Source organism: Colius striatus, chromosome 4, assembly GCF_028858725.1.
Source record: "Colius striatus isolate bColStr4 chromosome 4, bColStr4.1.hap1, whole genome shotgun sequence".
In the NCBI taxonomy this organism is placed as follows: domain Eukaryota; kingdom Metazoa; phylum Chordata; class Aves; order Coliiformes; family Coliidae; genus Colius; species Colius striatus.
In genome coordinates this window covers 19,265,288-19,281,566 of record NC_084762.1, presented here as the reverse complement: position 1 = coordinate 19,281,566, position 16,279 = coordinate 19,265,288, and positions in this window count along the sequence as shown.

Below are 16,279 nucleotides of genomic sequence, written 5' to 3'. Positions count from 1 at the left end.
TTAATGTTTAAGACATTTCAGCCTACATAAAAAGAAAAGACATAGTCTCTGATTTGGTAGGAGGGAGGAGAAAAAATGTGAGGAGGAAGAATGTGTGAGACAGTGGGAAAAGCACCCATTAAACATGGAAAAAGTAAAGGCTTATTGACCTCTTTTTTGGTTGTTGCAGATCAGGTTTGGTTATCAGAAGGAAGTTGATTTTTAGCAGTGATGTGAAAGGCTGCTGCTTGCTTAATTTTTCTATGCACATACACATCCACCCCCACTAAATCTCTGCTTTTAAAAGTAGCTCGTGGTTACAAGACAACTAGAGCTAAGATTTCCCTGTCAGGTTGCTGCAGACACATTTCTGGGAAGAATGGACACACCCTCAGACAAGGCAGTTGAAGTGAAAGAGGTGTTGTCAGCAGTGAGCAGTGATGCTGAGAACACAGGGTAACTGCTGTTGAAGTCTGTGAAAGGTTGGATGGTGGTACGGGTGGTTGGTTTTTATTGGATGGAGTTAGATGTGGATCACTGAAGGACCAATGCAGTGCTAAAAGGGAAGTTGATTACTTGATGGAGTGAGAGGGAACATCAACATCTCCTGTCACAATGAGTAGCACAGAAAAGCAGAAGGACCATAGGAAACGGTTGAGCTTTCTTGTTTTTTAATCTGTTTATTGCTACTCTTCAGTGAGGAGAATCACCCTGGATGATTTACTGGATGGTGTTGGTCATACACCTCCACATTTTGCTACACACTTAAATACTCCTGTGATGAATCAACAAACAGTTTTCTAAACCATTGCATTGTTGTTCAAAATCATCCTGCCCTGAGATGTTCCTAGCAGGTTACTAGGAGCAGAAGTGCCACCTTGTCACAAGTACAGTCACAGCCTCACTTGATCACAAACTGAGTGGATGAGATCTCGGCTCGACACTTGGCTGGTTGTGGCTTAACAGGAGTTGCTCAGATGTTGTCTTTACTATGCATCAGTGTAAATGGCTTCACTTGTTAGCTGGAGTCTGCTTTTGGAAGTGTCTGTTGAGGGATTGTACCACATGTCAACTTCCACAAAAGAGACTGGTGATGAGAAGTGTTTCCTCTTGATCAGAAGGTGTTTGAAAAGCTTGGGCATTCCTGGAAATTGCACCTGCAGCAAAAGTTCCAATACAAGTTAAAAATCTTAAAATCTGTATGAAAAGCCGGATGAAGTTTGTAGCTGCTTTAGTGAGTGTGCTCATCTTTCTCTCAGATTCTAGTAAAACTTTTTCCTTGACAAGGTGTGCACCTGCACACAAACAAGTGTAATGAGTACTGCTGGGTGGGGGAAAGCACCAGCTACAAGTAATATCTCGTATCAGTGGGGTTTTTTTGCCTTTTGAACCAAAGGAAGTGATAACTTAGGCATATCACAGAACAGTAGGGGTTGGAAGGGACCTCTAAAGATCATCTAATTTAACTCCCCTGCTAAAGCAGATTCACTCAGATCAGCTCACACAGGTAGGTTTTGAAACCCTCCAGAGAAGGAGCCTCCACAGCCTCCCTGGGCAGCCTGTGCCAGGGCTCACTCATCTGAAGTAAAGAAGTTTCTCCTTGTGTTTAAGTGAAACTTTTTGTGTTCCAGCTTTTGTCCTTTACCCCTAGTCCCGTCACTGGACACTACAGAAAAAAGTGTTGCCCCATCTTCTTGACATACACCTTTTAAATACTTGTAAGTATTAATGAGATCCTCCCACAGTCTCCTCCAGGCTCAACCGCCGCAGTTCTTGCAGCCTTTCCTCATAAGAAAGATGTTCCAGTCCCCTGACCATCTTGGTGGCCCTGTGCTGGACTCTAGAAATTCCCTGTCACTCTTGAGCTGGGGAGCCCAGAATGGGAAGATGCTTCATAATAGTGCCAGCAGGAGTGCAGCAGCTATTGGCATTGGGTGTGAAATGGTAGCAGTAGGAGCAGGTGAAGTGGTTTTGCTAATTGGCACCTGGTTACAGAGCACCTTGGGATGATTGATGAAGTAGCTGCTGTAGAAGTGCTGGTGAGCATTTAGTGATAGCCTCACTGAGAGAATTCTGAAGGGCAAGCTGAGAAACCGACGTTCCAGCCGTGTCGTTTCTCCTCAGCAAGTGAGTATTAAGGTTAATCTTTTATAGATATCTAGGAAGATCTCATTGGTTTTGTCAACAATTTGCCTCCTGTCTACATAAGCAGTGGACTGTAAATGTTTCTCAAGTTTCCGTGTTGCTTCTTCCTACAGTCTCTAGTTATCTACTAGCGCTTGTTTTAAATGACTTTTCCGGCTAAGGAAGGGATTAAAAGACTGTCGTTGAATCCTGTAACTTGAGATGCTGAGTTGGTTTCTAGCTTTTCTCTGTCTTGAAACCTCTTGAAACCTTGAACAAACTGTCACTGAAAACGTCATGCTTATTGTGTTATTAGTAGCTACAGTTGGTGGGTGTTAGAAGTGATAGTATGTCATCCATTCCATGCTTTCTTAGCAAGGTCTGATGGTGGGCCTGCCTATTCTGAGACAGGCTTTCCTGTGCTTACTGGACATTGTAGTTACACAGAAGAGAAACTAGGGGGTGGAACTGTCGGCTTTCTTGCCATCTGCAAGCAACCTGGGGGAAGACTTTCCTGGAATGAGAGACAACAGCCTGTTTCCCTGCCATGTGTAAGGACAGCCAGAGTACTGTGTCTCCCCAGGAGACTCCCAAACACAGGGCAGAGTCTTGCTGAGAAAAGGAGCGGGCAGGCATTGCTTACATGCTTGGGAGTAAGTCAGGAGGGAAGATCTGGGACTAGGCCAGGTGGGCAGTAATTCAAGGAAGAATTAGGCAAGGCACATGAGAGAAGAGTTTTTGCCTGAGAATGAAAGATGGCTGCTGGTGGTGTTCTTGCCCTTTGTGCCTGCCTGTGAGGGAGGACAGGAAGATGCAAAAGGTTCCTGAGAGCTGCAAAAGTAATGGGGAGCAGCTGTGCACCAGCTGCTTGTGTGATCAAAGGGCTGAGTGCTTACTAAGAAGTTTTGCCTTTGGGGAGTGTGTTATCTAGCACTGGAAGCTGAGCCAAATATCTGAACACAGAGACAAGCCTGGGGCAAGCTGGTTGCATGAGTAGAGGTTTTCGGTTGGCCTGGTATGCAGACAGATAGAGATAAGACACTCCTTAAGAGTGAGGGAACTGCTCTGCTTTAACCTCAGCCCTTCTGCTGAGCTGTGCATTCCTGCCTCTCTGCTGGTGGAAGGCAAGGGAGTTTTTGTTGGGGGCTGGCAGAACCAGCTGGGAATGGGTGGCAGAGAGCAAGTCCTTGTTCATTTCCAGCCACATGTTGGTGTAAGTGGTTGTGTATATTCAGAAATTGGTGGGTGTGGAACAAGTGAGGAACAAACTTTCATATTGACAAGGGAGAGAGAAAAGCTGAGGCAGTTGGATAGCATGTGTTAATGCAGAATCACTTTAGAATATATGTGCCTTTTTGATTTGCAAATGCTGACTAGGTCTGGAGAAACAGAGATACCTGTCCCGAAATGGCAAGAATGGAAGCCTAATGGTGGTGATAGTATTTTGTGTGAGGAAGAGAATATTGGTGTGTAGGACTCTGAGAAAGTTAGAGATAAGGATGAGAACTTTCACTATTGGATTCTAGACATGCCGTGGTTGCAGAGGGAAAGCGGCAAGATCTGGCACAGCTTAGATCTGAGGAATGCAGGAGAGACGGGAATGGTTGCTAAGCTGAGGCTGCTTGAAAGGGAGATGACAGGATTTAGTGGAAGAAGCAGCATGAGATTTGTTTTGTCTGCAGCCTGCTGTCGTTTACTGGGGAATATTCATTTTGGAGGGGCTAGCCAAGATGGGAACTTGAATGTCTGGAAAAAAAGCCAGCAAGAAAACAGGCTCATACATCATCAGCCTGGGGATTGCATAGCAGTTGTGGGAGTGAGGGAGGATGCTCAAAGATGGGCTGTAGTGTTTTTGTTGGAAATAATTGGTATGCTTTTATTATCCCTTGCTACAGGCTGCCCTGTTTTGCTAAAAGGGAAATGAGAGCTTAAAGGGTCATTCCTTTTCCCCTTCTTGTGAAAGCTGCATAGCAAATCAGTGACTGATCTGAGATTAGAATGAAGGTTTGTGGTAGCTAGTCCAGTACTCTGGCTCTAGATTATGGTTCCTCTGATGCTGTTAATTAAAGATGAGTGCATGCAGTCAGCTCTGTCTTTATTCTTTCTTTATTGGACTAGATGATCTTTTGAGGTCCCTTCCAACACTAAAGATTCTGTGGTTTGTGTGGGATACATACTGGGACACACTTGAAGTGTTAATCAGTTTTATTTACAGAATAGAGCTTTAAAGAGCAAAACTGGAGACTAATTCAACTAGTGTGCTGTTAAATAACCACCTTCTGACCATTAACAAAAATTGCAGACATATCTACTATAAACTAAGGCAGCTCTTCATAAATGAGCAGCCTCTGTTTCTTCCTTGGAAGTGGCTTTCGGTATTGTGTAAAAACACTTATTTAATGCAGCCACAGACAGGAGCAAAAATGGGGTCTAAAACGACCTATGTGTTTTTCAGCTTTCCAGGGAGCAAGGGGCAGGGTGCCTTGGCTATGCCAAATTTCTGTTAGCTGACTTGAAAAGCCCACTAAATTTTCCTAATAGTTACTAGAAGATGGCTGGGTTTTACTTGAGTAATGGAAGAATGTCCTCTGCAGCAGTTTATACTGTTCTGTCCTCCCCACTGTAAAACAGATATTATTATATTGTTACTGTCTAAATGAGGTGTCTAAGTTCACTAGATACCAACAATCTTTTTGCATCATATGCCAACAGGGTTGCAGAGAAGGCAAAGGGACTGAGATTTATTACATGATTGGAGGTAGAAAATAGCATATTTATTGCTTTGTTATGAGGACAAGTGTTTCTAATCTTCATCACTGTTGAAGTTTGCACCTTCCCTCAATGCTACCAAATGGAGAATGCGTTTTTGAAAGGATATAGCTTCAGGCTCTTTGGAAAGCTGGTGCTATTACACTGCAGTTTTCAAAAGTTTTTGTAGTTTGGCAGAGGCTAAAAGCCTTACTGAACTAGGCACCACACTGCCTTTGGGAAGACAGCAGTTACAGTGTGTGAAGAGAGGTTTCCTTGTTATCGAAACAAATCAAGAGTTTAAAGGGCCAGCTTAGGCAGGGCAGGCACAAATCCAAGCGGTGATGCATTGGTTAGGTATGAAATCCAACTTCAGCACCCTCGGTGTCAGTATGAGATGTTGTAGCCCCATCAACATGCTTAAATGTGCTGAAACATTTTTATCAGATTCATGATGTTTGGGTATCGTTTGTTTTCCCATAGTTGGTGTAAATGCTATGTCACGTGGCTGCTTAGGCAGAAAGGGGGTTGTATGTTCCCGATGTCACATTCGTGTGACTGTATGGGATATTGTGACTTGCATCTCTTGTGTTAAGCACTGTGGAATCCCAGCCTGAGACAGTGGAACCTCTCTTCCTGTGCTGATTGTAAAGGTCAGTAGCAATAGCGGGTATTTAGCCACTCAGAGTAATGGATGTCTAGGCTGGATGATTAAAGGTCCTTGCATGGGTTTGCAAGGTCCATGAGTTAAGTCTTCAAAATCGTGTAGGCATCTCCCCGTTAGATCTGCAAAAAGCAGTTAATTCCCCAATGGCACAACAGCCTTCAGGCTGGATACCCAGTCCCATAAGACATAGTCACTCTAGTGCCCAGAGCAGAGGTCCAGGAGAGTCAGCGTGCTGAGTAGGGAGCTACCTGCACTAGCTGGTACAGGTGTGAAGGACAAGGATGCACCTTCACATCCTAGCTCAGCCTGCTCTGATGGAAGTAGGGATTTGGGGGTTTTTTGAGAGGAGACAATTTGGGATAGACGTGATTCCCTGAAGAACTGTGGTAGAAATATCTGGATTTTATGATTGTAGCTCAACAAATTGCTGAGTGATCCTCTACAAGGTGTTTGCAATTCTGAGCTGCTCTGACACTTCCCCATTCAATACGCAGACATAGAGATGCTGGTTGCTTTGTAAAGCACTGACAGCACCACGGATGTCATTTAGTGCTCACGGAATTTACTTCAGAACCAAGAAGCAGCTCTTGCCACATCTGTTTTCCTCTGAAGACTGCTTCCTGATCAGAGAGGAGTGGCTTTGACAAGGGCTCTGGGGCGAAACAAGTGCTGTCTTTCCTCAATCTGCCTGGAGGGTGATACAAGTAAAGGAAGTGGTGTAGGGTTCACTCTGCTTCAGGCAAGACTGTAACGTGCTGGAAATCATGACTAAACATAAAGCATTTGGGATAGTTCAAAAAATGGCTTTTAAAAAGTGGCTTTTCTTGTTAAAAGATGGATTGTGCATCATTAAAGGCTACAAAACGAAATGGAAACATGCTTTCCAAATCAGGAGGAGAGCAATCCTTAGCAGTTGCTAATCTATTTATGTTCCAGTCATGCTCGGATTGTGTCTCTGAGGTCTGAAGCTCTTGTAATCGCCTGGAATATGTCACTCAGTAGCAAGATTCATTGTTCTGCTCTTCCCAAGAGGAAGACAGATTTTTAGCTGTAGGACTTTCCTTTCAGTCAAGCAGAGAGACATGGCTAAATTCCCACACATTGTTTTGTTGAGACACTAGTAATTATGGCTTCCATTGTAAGCACATCAGTTCTATGTGATCGAGGCAGAAATTGATGCTGTTGGTGGGAAACAAGCAGAGCCTTATTTTGGGGGTTATGCATCAGTTTTAGGAGCCACATTTTGATCCCTGTTGATAGAAATCCCGTAAACTTTGCAGGATCAGGAGGATGCTTGTTTGGTTCCCTGATTTCTCAAAGGGTCAGGGGCTTCATTGTTTTCCCTTTTTCTCAGCTTCTTGCTGCAAGGCTTCCTGTGCTATTCCCTAAGCAACATTCAAAACATTTAGACATTAAGCCCAATTAAATGAGTGAACTCAAAGCTCCATGCCTTGCATGAAGATTTAGAGGTGCAAGATTCAGCAGGGATTGAACACAGTTTCAGGAAGCTATGTAAGATAAAGCTTCAAAAAGGCTTCCAGCCTAACCTCACCTGTGTTACTTTGCATGTGAACCTCTCTTCTTTGTACCTTCCCTTGAAGAAAAGCAAAGCACTTTTTAAAATAGTCAAGAATTCCTGCAGCTTCCTTTCAAGTCTCCAAGGTTTTGTTGGCCATGGGAACCTCTCCACAGAACTGCTGTGAAGCTGAGAGCTTGGAGCATAGCCATGACACTTCCCAGGAAGAGAGCACATATGCCTTATGCAAAACTCTTCACTGGTGTTGGGTGGGAAAGCCAATTTTTATTCTATAGATTTATTTCTTTTGTGAATGACTTTTCCTCCCTGGAGCCTGAAAGTGGAGTTGCTGATAAGTTTCAGCTAAATATGAGACTTCTTCAGATCCAAGTGCTGTTCTCTCTGCTCCTTCTTCAATGCATGGCTTGATCAAGTGAATGATATGCTGAGGATCTCTAGGGAGGAGGTCTATGAAGAAAACATCTTTCTTTATGCCTATCAGAAGGTAGGTCTGCCCCATCCAGGACTGCTTTGGTGTACTTCATAATCTCGGGCAGCTTGCTCTCTCTTTTTGTACTCCAGTATGCGTTGGTGGGTTGGTTCAGAAAGCTCAAGTGCTCCTGGATTTACTGTTATCTTGTTTCTAAAATTGTTCATTGTGCTGAAGTGAAGAAATTAGCCAAGGAGATGAGCCTGCCTGGGGGCCTGCTTGTCCTACCTGACCCTGCCCTTGGCCAGCACTTGTCACAGCCTGTGGAGGTGAGCAAGCAGGATTTGCATCTTCCTCTTCTGGAAGAGTACTCTGACAACTGTCACCCATCTAGGAAGCCTTCAGCACTGATTGCTCACTCCTCTTTATCACACAAATGGTGTACTATACCTCTGAAACAGTGCTTGGTTGGTGTCCCCCTTGCCCCCTGTTATTTTGGGAGTAGCAGCTATTTTCTGAAAGACCCCAAAAATGTGATTTGGAAACAAAGAGTCAGAAACTGCAGTAGTAAGATAGGACAGATGTTTGGTTGAGGCTTTTCTAATAGCATAGAAATTGCTTCATCAACCAGATTTTGTCTAAAAACTTCACAGGTGCTTGCCCCCCTAAATTGTGAGGACAGAAATACCTTGGGTTCTTAAAATAGTGTGCCAGCTCATACAGTTACTGCTCTAAAATGGCCTTTGTCCTCCCTTCTTTCCTCTGAATTCAATTTCAACAACAAAAAAAGCCAAACTAATAAAGAAGAAAACTAGAAATTGGTCTTGGACTGTGACTAAACACAAAAAAAATTGCCTTTGATATTTTAGATGGTCTTAAAATACTGTCTCTATTACTTATTTGAGGCTCTGATGTGTATTCCTCCAAACTTCATAAGACTGGTGGGCAGAAGAGGACAATGTGTTAAGATGGTTGATTTCAGTGCAAATAGAGTATTCTCAGGTTCTTCCATAGTGTCCTGAATTGGGTAAACACATGCTTTTTTTTTCCCTTCCCAATAAACAAATAACTTACTCTGCTAAATACCTGTAAGCATGTTTAGATTTATTCCACTTGCACTCAAACAAGATGAGGTACCACCCTATTCTAAGAGGAGAATCTGTGCAAAAAAGCAAGAAGCTGATCAGCATTGTAACAAAACCTTGGTTTCTTTCCCTTGCATGACTGACAGGGGAGAAAAAAACTCCTTCTTGATAAATGCCTCTGTAAGGCTTTATGTTTGGGGTTTTTTTTAACTACCTTTGAGTAAGCTGGCTTGCAAGTAAGCACCTTTGGCTATGGCATCATCAGGTGATGGTGGCTGCTCATTTTTTTGTTCAAAGGATCCCGTTTCTACAACCAGAAATAAGTAACACCCTTCTGTGGACTTGAGTATCTCTTGACTTCAGCAATCTTTACTGTCCCTGTTTGTTGTTTTGGGGGTTTTTTTAAACCCTCACAGATGTGTATCTGTAGTTTGAGATTTACTATGGTCACTTTTATTACCGAGGGGATAAACTTGGCTCCTGCTGTCTAAAACCTTCCTGCCTGAACTTTCTGGATGATCTCAGTGAAGGATTCACTATCAGTAGCAGCACTTCACTGAATTTCTTGCCAGTTCTTACACTGAACCCGAAATGCTGTAGTCTGCTAGCAGCATTGTGTCAAGCACTGTACTAAAAGACCATCTTTGCCTTCCAGAACTTCAAAGCTTAAAAAAAAAGAAAAACAAAACAAGAAGTCATGGAGAAAAGAGTTAAAGTTGCACAAAAGATTTTGGTTTTTACTACAGAAGGGAGGCTAGAGGAGAGAAATGCATCCAAGCTAATGCATTTAAACTTAACTGGTCGTTCTTAAATGAGGTTCAAAAACTTGTCCTTGCCTCATGCTACTGTGGTTACACATGTAGCCTGTTGAGTTGTGTCCTTGTAGCTGTTCTGAGGGTCTTATTGCCAGCAGAATAATAAATACCCTGTTTGGCAGATTTCAGAGGTATTGGGGCATTACCAAAGGAATGTGCCATTCCTTATTTTTTCTTCTTCTCTCACGATAGTGTCTGGTTTACCTTGGTGATGGAAAAGGTTGGTACATGGAAAATCCTGAGACAGACTGTGAAGAGTATTAATGGTTTTAGATAGTGAAAACCAGTTTCAAGATACTTTGAAGAGCTAGAGTAAGCTTTCTGGGCAAGGAACTGAAGCTAACCAAAGAGAAGTTTGGGCTATTAAATTAATTAGCCTGTCACGATGTTTTTGAAAACAAAGATGGAGCTCTGTTAGCATGTTGGCTTCATGGCCAGTGAGAGCTGACTGGAGCTTGTTCATCTGCATGTAGTTTTTGATGAATTAAAGTCTTAAAGCCCGTGGCTTTTGTTGAAAATGACATTTTGAAAGAGACGACTTGGCTGCGAGGAGTTGGAAGCACAACAGAGCCAAAATAAGCTTTGTATTTCTTAATCCCTGTATCACTGTGAGGTCCAGATTATCCTAGATAATGTGTAAGTGCACAAGGATAGAGCTCTGTGAGCTGCCAGGTTTTAGTGAGGGAGGGGAAGAAAGGAAACTATCACTGTCTATTTTGTAAATAGGTATGAAAAAGACTGAGTTATTCATAATGTTTTCATAATGTTTATGAGGAAAGGGAAGAGGCAGCTATAGAAGAAGAGCTAGAGGCTGTGAGTGAACTGAAAATTCAGCCTGTGACTTCAGCTTTGGCAGGGATAGAAGAATAATTAACAGCACTGACAAGGTGGGGGCAGGGAAAGGGGAAGGGTCAAGAGCAGGGTAACCAGTGAATCTCTAGCCAACGTACTGTGCATTACATTAGTAGGCATCAAGTTGTGAGGAAGATGGATAACACCAAAAAAAGCTTAATGTTTTTGAATGAAGGTGACCAAAAGATTGCTGTGCTCCACTTTTCTACTCTGGTATGAATTGGATGCAGCTTATCAAAGAGAAATGCTGACATAATGCTAGGAGAGAAATAGGCTTTCTTTTCATCAGAAAAGATGCCAATTAGAATCATAGAATCGTTATGGTAGGAAAAGACCTTTAAGATCATCAAGTCCTACAACTAACCCCATCCTGCCAGACCCATCGCTGAACTAAACCATATCCCTCAGCACTTCATCTACGTGTCTTTTGAATATGTCCAGGGATGGTGACTCCACCACCTCCCTGGGCAACCTCTTCCAATGCTTAATAAGCCTCTCAGTGAAAAAGCTCTTCCTAATGTACAATCTAAACCTCCCCTGGCACAACTTGAACCCATTTTCTCATGTTCTATCATTTGTTACTGGAGAGAAGAGACAAGCCCCTACCTCACTACCACTCTCCTTCAGGTAGTTGTAGAGAGTGACCGTGTCTCCTCTTGGCCTCCTCTTTAAGGCTGAACATCCCCAGCTCCCTCAGCTGCTCCTCATAAGACCTGTTCGCTAGACACTTCACTAGTTTGTTGCCCATCTCTGGACACACTTCAGCACCTCAGTGTCCTTGTACCCTTGGGGCCCAGAACTGAACGCAGGATTTGAGGTGTGGCCTCACCAGCATCAAGTACAGGAGCACAATCACTTCCTTAACCCTGCTTTACACACTGTTTCTGATACAAGCCAGGATGTACAAACCTTCTTGGCCACCTGGGCACACACTGGCTCATATGCAGCCTCTGTCAACTGAGACCCCCCCAGGTCCTTTTCCATCCACTCTGCCCCAAGCCTGTAGCATTGCATGAGGTTATTGTGGACCAAGTGCAAGGCCTGGCACTTGGGCTTGTTAGTCCTCATACAATTGGCCTTGGCCTGTTGCTCCAGCCTGTCCAGGTCCCTTTGAAGAACCTTCCTACCCTCAAGCAAATCTACACACCTGCCCAGTTTAGTGTCATCTGTGAATTTACTGAGGATGCACTCAATCCCCTCATCCAGATCGTTGATGTTAAACAAAACAGGCCCCAACACTGAGCCCTGGGGAACAGCACTGGTAACTGGTCACCATCTGGGTTTAACTCCATTCACCACCACTCTCTGGGCTCAGCCATCCAGTGGGCAAAAGGTAGCAAACAATTCTCACAGTCTACTTTGTAGAAGGTTTGAATGGGAAGGTTAGGATCCTGAATGTATAGTAGCAACTCCAGGTAGGTGAAGCCAGAAAGGTATCATATTTCCTCCACCACCCCAATGTTCCTTTTCCAGAGACTGCTGTCCTTTTCTGCTGGTGAGTGGTTGTACGTGTCCTCCCCAAAACCTATTCTGAGCACTGGTGAAATTCTACCTCAATGCTGCTATTGGATTAAGGCAACAGAGCAGAGAGGTGAAGGCTGTTAAGCATGTAGAGGGTTACAGTACAGCTGTGAAAAGCAGGGAAGGATACAGTGCACAGCCTTTGAGAGGCTTCTGTTCCATGTGACTCCTGCCCTTTCCCTCAGAAAACGTGAGGGGCTCTATTTTTATTATTTTGTATTTCCATATGATTTGATCATACTCCTGCTCAAGAAAGAAAATTGCTTTTCAGATTCACTCTTTCTAGGCAGGAAAAGCCCATGTAGATCAAATAATGCAAAATGGTTGCACTGTTCCTGGTCTTCTGTTTACAACAGAGGACATTGAGAAGGAGGCCTGACCAGAGTTCCCAGAATTGCTTGTGAAAATTTCTCCATCATATCTAGTCTTGGGTCAGTAATCTTTAAAGTGAGGCTCCTGAAGCTGTGCCAGTGAGCCTTGATTTGGAGTTTTGTGAACATTTCTCATCTCCACAAGTGTTGAATTCTGAAATCTTGCTGGAACAATGGTGGGCCAGCGTGACAGGGAGGTAAAAGTGAGTTTAAAGTTATTGTGATAGAAAGATAATTGGGTGACTTAGTAGTAAAATATATTTTTAAAAAGGTTACTGAAAAAAATGTGCTTAAAACTCTTTGGATGGGCAAAACCTTGTTGGGTAAGTTGTCCATGTAGAATATACATGTGAAGACTATATGTTATGCATTGTGGCTGTACAATCAGCTGTTTATGTATCATAAATATATTTTCAATAAAGGATTTAAAAAATGTAGATCTAAGCAAAATGTATTTCCCATTTGCTTTTACTGACAGCTGTGTGTCTAAACCTCATGGTTGCTGTCAGAAATAGCAAACTTCACCATGATCTTAGAGCAGGGGTTTATTAATTTTACAGAAATTAAAAAAAAAGAGCAGAGGTGAAGGAAAATCTGTAGCAAAGATTTTTGAGAAGTTGGAGGTCATTTTGTTTGCTCCATGCAAACAGTAATATGCATGTCAGTTAAACTGGTTTGGGGTTGTTTACCCATTCTGGGCACCTAGCCAGCCTAACTTACAAAACTGCAATTATGATTGTTAGGAATAGTTCCGCTGCTTCCCTTGGATTTCTTCTGCCTTGCTTCTTTTCTTCTTTGAGGAAGTCTTTAATTTTCCTGTCAGTTCTGAGGAGACCCTAATTTCCCCTTAGGGTCTCCCACAGAGACGCTTCGGCTCACTGACAAATGTAGTCCTTCCAGAGGCAGCAACAAGAAAGAGTGTTGCTTCTCAGGATCAAATCCCTGCTGGCCCCCACCAACAAAGCCAAGTCTTGCTGCTACAAGTCCCACAGTGTTCAGGGTTTCTTTGATTTTTACGTTGTAACATAGAATTTCTAAATCTGCATCTAACTTGAAGGCTCTGAGGCTTTGTCACTTGCATTGTTCCTTGTTTATGGCCACGCTGTTTCTGTGGCAGTGGGCAGCAATTGGTCAGAGAACACTTTTGAAGTATTTTGATGCTCCTCCACAAAACAGGAGCTGGAAAGAAAGAACTGGCACCAGGTGGATGGCTTCAGCTATTGGGGAGAGTGTGCTTGAAGGTGCAGTTTCACATTGCTGATGTGAGCTGGGATAGCAGCTTCCTTCATGGGAAAGCCTGAGAGACAGTGATACCGTGTTGATCTGGTGGGGAAACTGTAGACTTAGCAATGTTGTACTCTGCTACTTAATCATCCATGGTTTGCAGGGTCAAGTACGGCAGTGTTCCAGGCTGCCTTTGCACGGATGCCTTTGCACAGCTCATCAAACAGAGCTCCTGTTGTGTGTGAATGCAAAAACAGATGCAAGAGATCCTTAATCTCAGCTGTCCTCCTTGCAGAAAAGGTTCTGGGTGTGATGCTCTAATTCTCCTTTGTCTGTGCAAGTGGTTTCAGTTTGTGATGAGGCAGCGACCTGAGGGAGAAAATCCAGTGCTTATCTTGCTTGTGCTTTGTACTGCTGGGCTGCTGTGGCTTCAGTGATAACACGTGGGTCCTTGCTGCCTGTGCTGAAGCTCTTCTCAGGTTACAGTAGCGTTTCATCAGCATTAACTTAAGCAGAATATCATGAATATCAGAAATGGGGAAATAATGATGGTGCATCGGGTTATTGTGAATTGCCGGCCAGAAATTTTCCAGCAGGGCATTTCCTGAGTCTTGGGGTACAAACTGTGCTGAAGATTTATGGTCTCTGAATGTAAAGTCAGGGACTCTGTGCATGTCTTTTTCTAGTCATTGGCCAAATCACACTTATTTTCAGCCAACCAACCTCTGTCAGGAACTTCTGGACAATTTTTAATTGGCTTGTTTGATTATTACAGTGTCAGACTACTGTACTAGTTGTTTATTTTGTTTTGAAATGTCTATAATCAAACCCAATTGAACAGAGGCAGAACTGTAAAAGAGACATCTTACATGACCTGCTGAGAATCAGAGATAGCAGGTTCAGTGGCAAAATTGCAGTTGTAACGCATGACGAGAACTGTTTAGAGGCAGACGTGATACATCTCTTGTTCAGCAAGTTTTACTCTCAAAGCATTAACTTACCACATGAGTGGACCTGTCCTGCTGTTAGGAAGACTAGGGAGGGAGTTGAATGGCATTTTAATACAGGCTGACCAGATATTTCCAGACACTTGTCACTTATTTTCAGGTTTTGAGGTATCTCATTAATAGTATTCTTGTGTGCCTACCACCTTTTTTCTCGGTTGTTGTGGAAAACTCTGTTTTCAGCCACTTGTGTTTAATCTGTGTAGTATCTGATTAAATCTATTTGAGCCACAATGTCTAAATATGTGTCAGAATATAAAATAATTGAATTAATGTGAAAAATGACTGTTGCTCTCACCGGAATGGTTGTCATGATGCTGGGAGTGTCCATCCTACAAGAACCTGAACTGGACACCTTGGGGCTGTATCTTTTTAGGAAAAATGTGCAATAGTGTATCTTCTGGTGCTAAGCCCTTTTGTGAGCATTGTGAGTCTGAATTTTCCTTAAGTGTTTATTCTGCCTGAGAGCTGGGTTATGTGAGGTCTCTGAATTTCCCACTTCACACTGTTAGAACAGACAATTAAAAAAATCTTCTGTTGAAGGAGCTAGAAATAATCTTGCAGTCCTACTGACTAATATCAGTAATTTCAGATGCTTATAATTCTAGGGGAAAATAAATCTGTTCTCATGACCAGAAATAGGTTGTCCAAAATATTGTGGTGTTGTTGCCCCTGGTTTCTCCATCAGACTGGCTGTTGTGGTTTATTTTGCTTCAAGAGAATTGATGTGAAGACCTGACTTTTTCCTTTCCCTTCTCTTGGATGCACGGACTTGTTTCATTTCAGTCCAGAATACATTTTTGTGTCAGCATGAATGAACATGTAATTCTTTCAGCAACATTCAGAAATGAAAGTGTGACTTCAATTTTCCTAGCTATGTAATGCTGCCTTTACAAATACTTCTGTGGTTGTTACAGCCCAGCTCTTGAGATTACAAAGTTCAGTTTGTGTACTCCTATTCTAGCATGATTGGTTTTGAGATGCCTTCCAAGAAGCAAGCAGAAAATCTCCTAGCAGACAAGGTGGCTTCACCTTACTTTCTTGTTTTGATCCTCTTGATTCAAGGGGTCATTCAGTTTAAAATCTCCCAGCTTTGCATTGTTTTAATATTGTGACCTGTTATTTATCATCAAAAAGAATGCTTCCAGCATGTAAGTTCAGGGTTTATCAGGTTTCTAGCTTGTATTCCCTCCAGTCTTTCTGAATGTAAAACCTGGAAGCGGGGAGGCACAGTGGAGAGGACTGGGAAGAAATATGGGGATATGTCTATCTCTTGCCATTTGAATATGGAAAGAAAACTACTGTTATTTTGTCATTTTTACTTAACATCATGTAGTGAGAGCATGATTTCTGTAGAGGCACATGTTTCAGTTATTCCTATCTTAGCAGATGTTTTTAGGTTTGGTTTGGTTTTTTTAACAATACTGTTCAAATAAAGATTTCAGTCCAAATTGACGAGCTCAGGGACTCAAAAAAACCCCATTATACTTGTAAGGAGCAGCATCTGCATTTCACTGAAGTTGCTACTGGCAGCAGGATTTGCCTAGCACATGATTTGGTGACTTTGAGGGTGGCCTTGGTGAGTGCCTCTTCCTCCTGAGAATGATAGTGCAGTGAATTTGGTGAAAAAAAACAGGGCTTTGAAGATTGCTTATGTTCTAGGTTTTGCCTACCAATCAGAATGCTTTGCTGGAGATGGAAGTAAGGGATTATAATGAATGAGCCTTGGAAAGCAGCATCTGGGAAATATTGGTTTCTTATACAGCATTATGAATTGACCTCTCACTGTAGTTACCTACTTGCTCTATAGTATATACTTAGTAAGTTATATCCAGAAGACATAGTAAAGATGTGCTACACTGGACATAAAGGCTCACACTATATGCTGTCGTCTTGAGTATCCCATGTGGTTACATTTCAGTATGCCTGCCAGTGGCTGGATT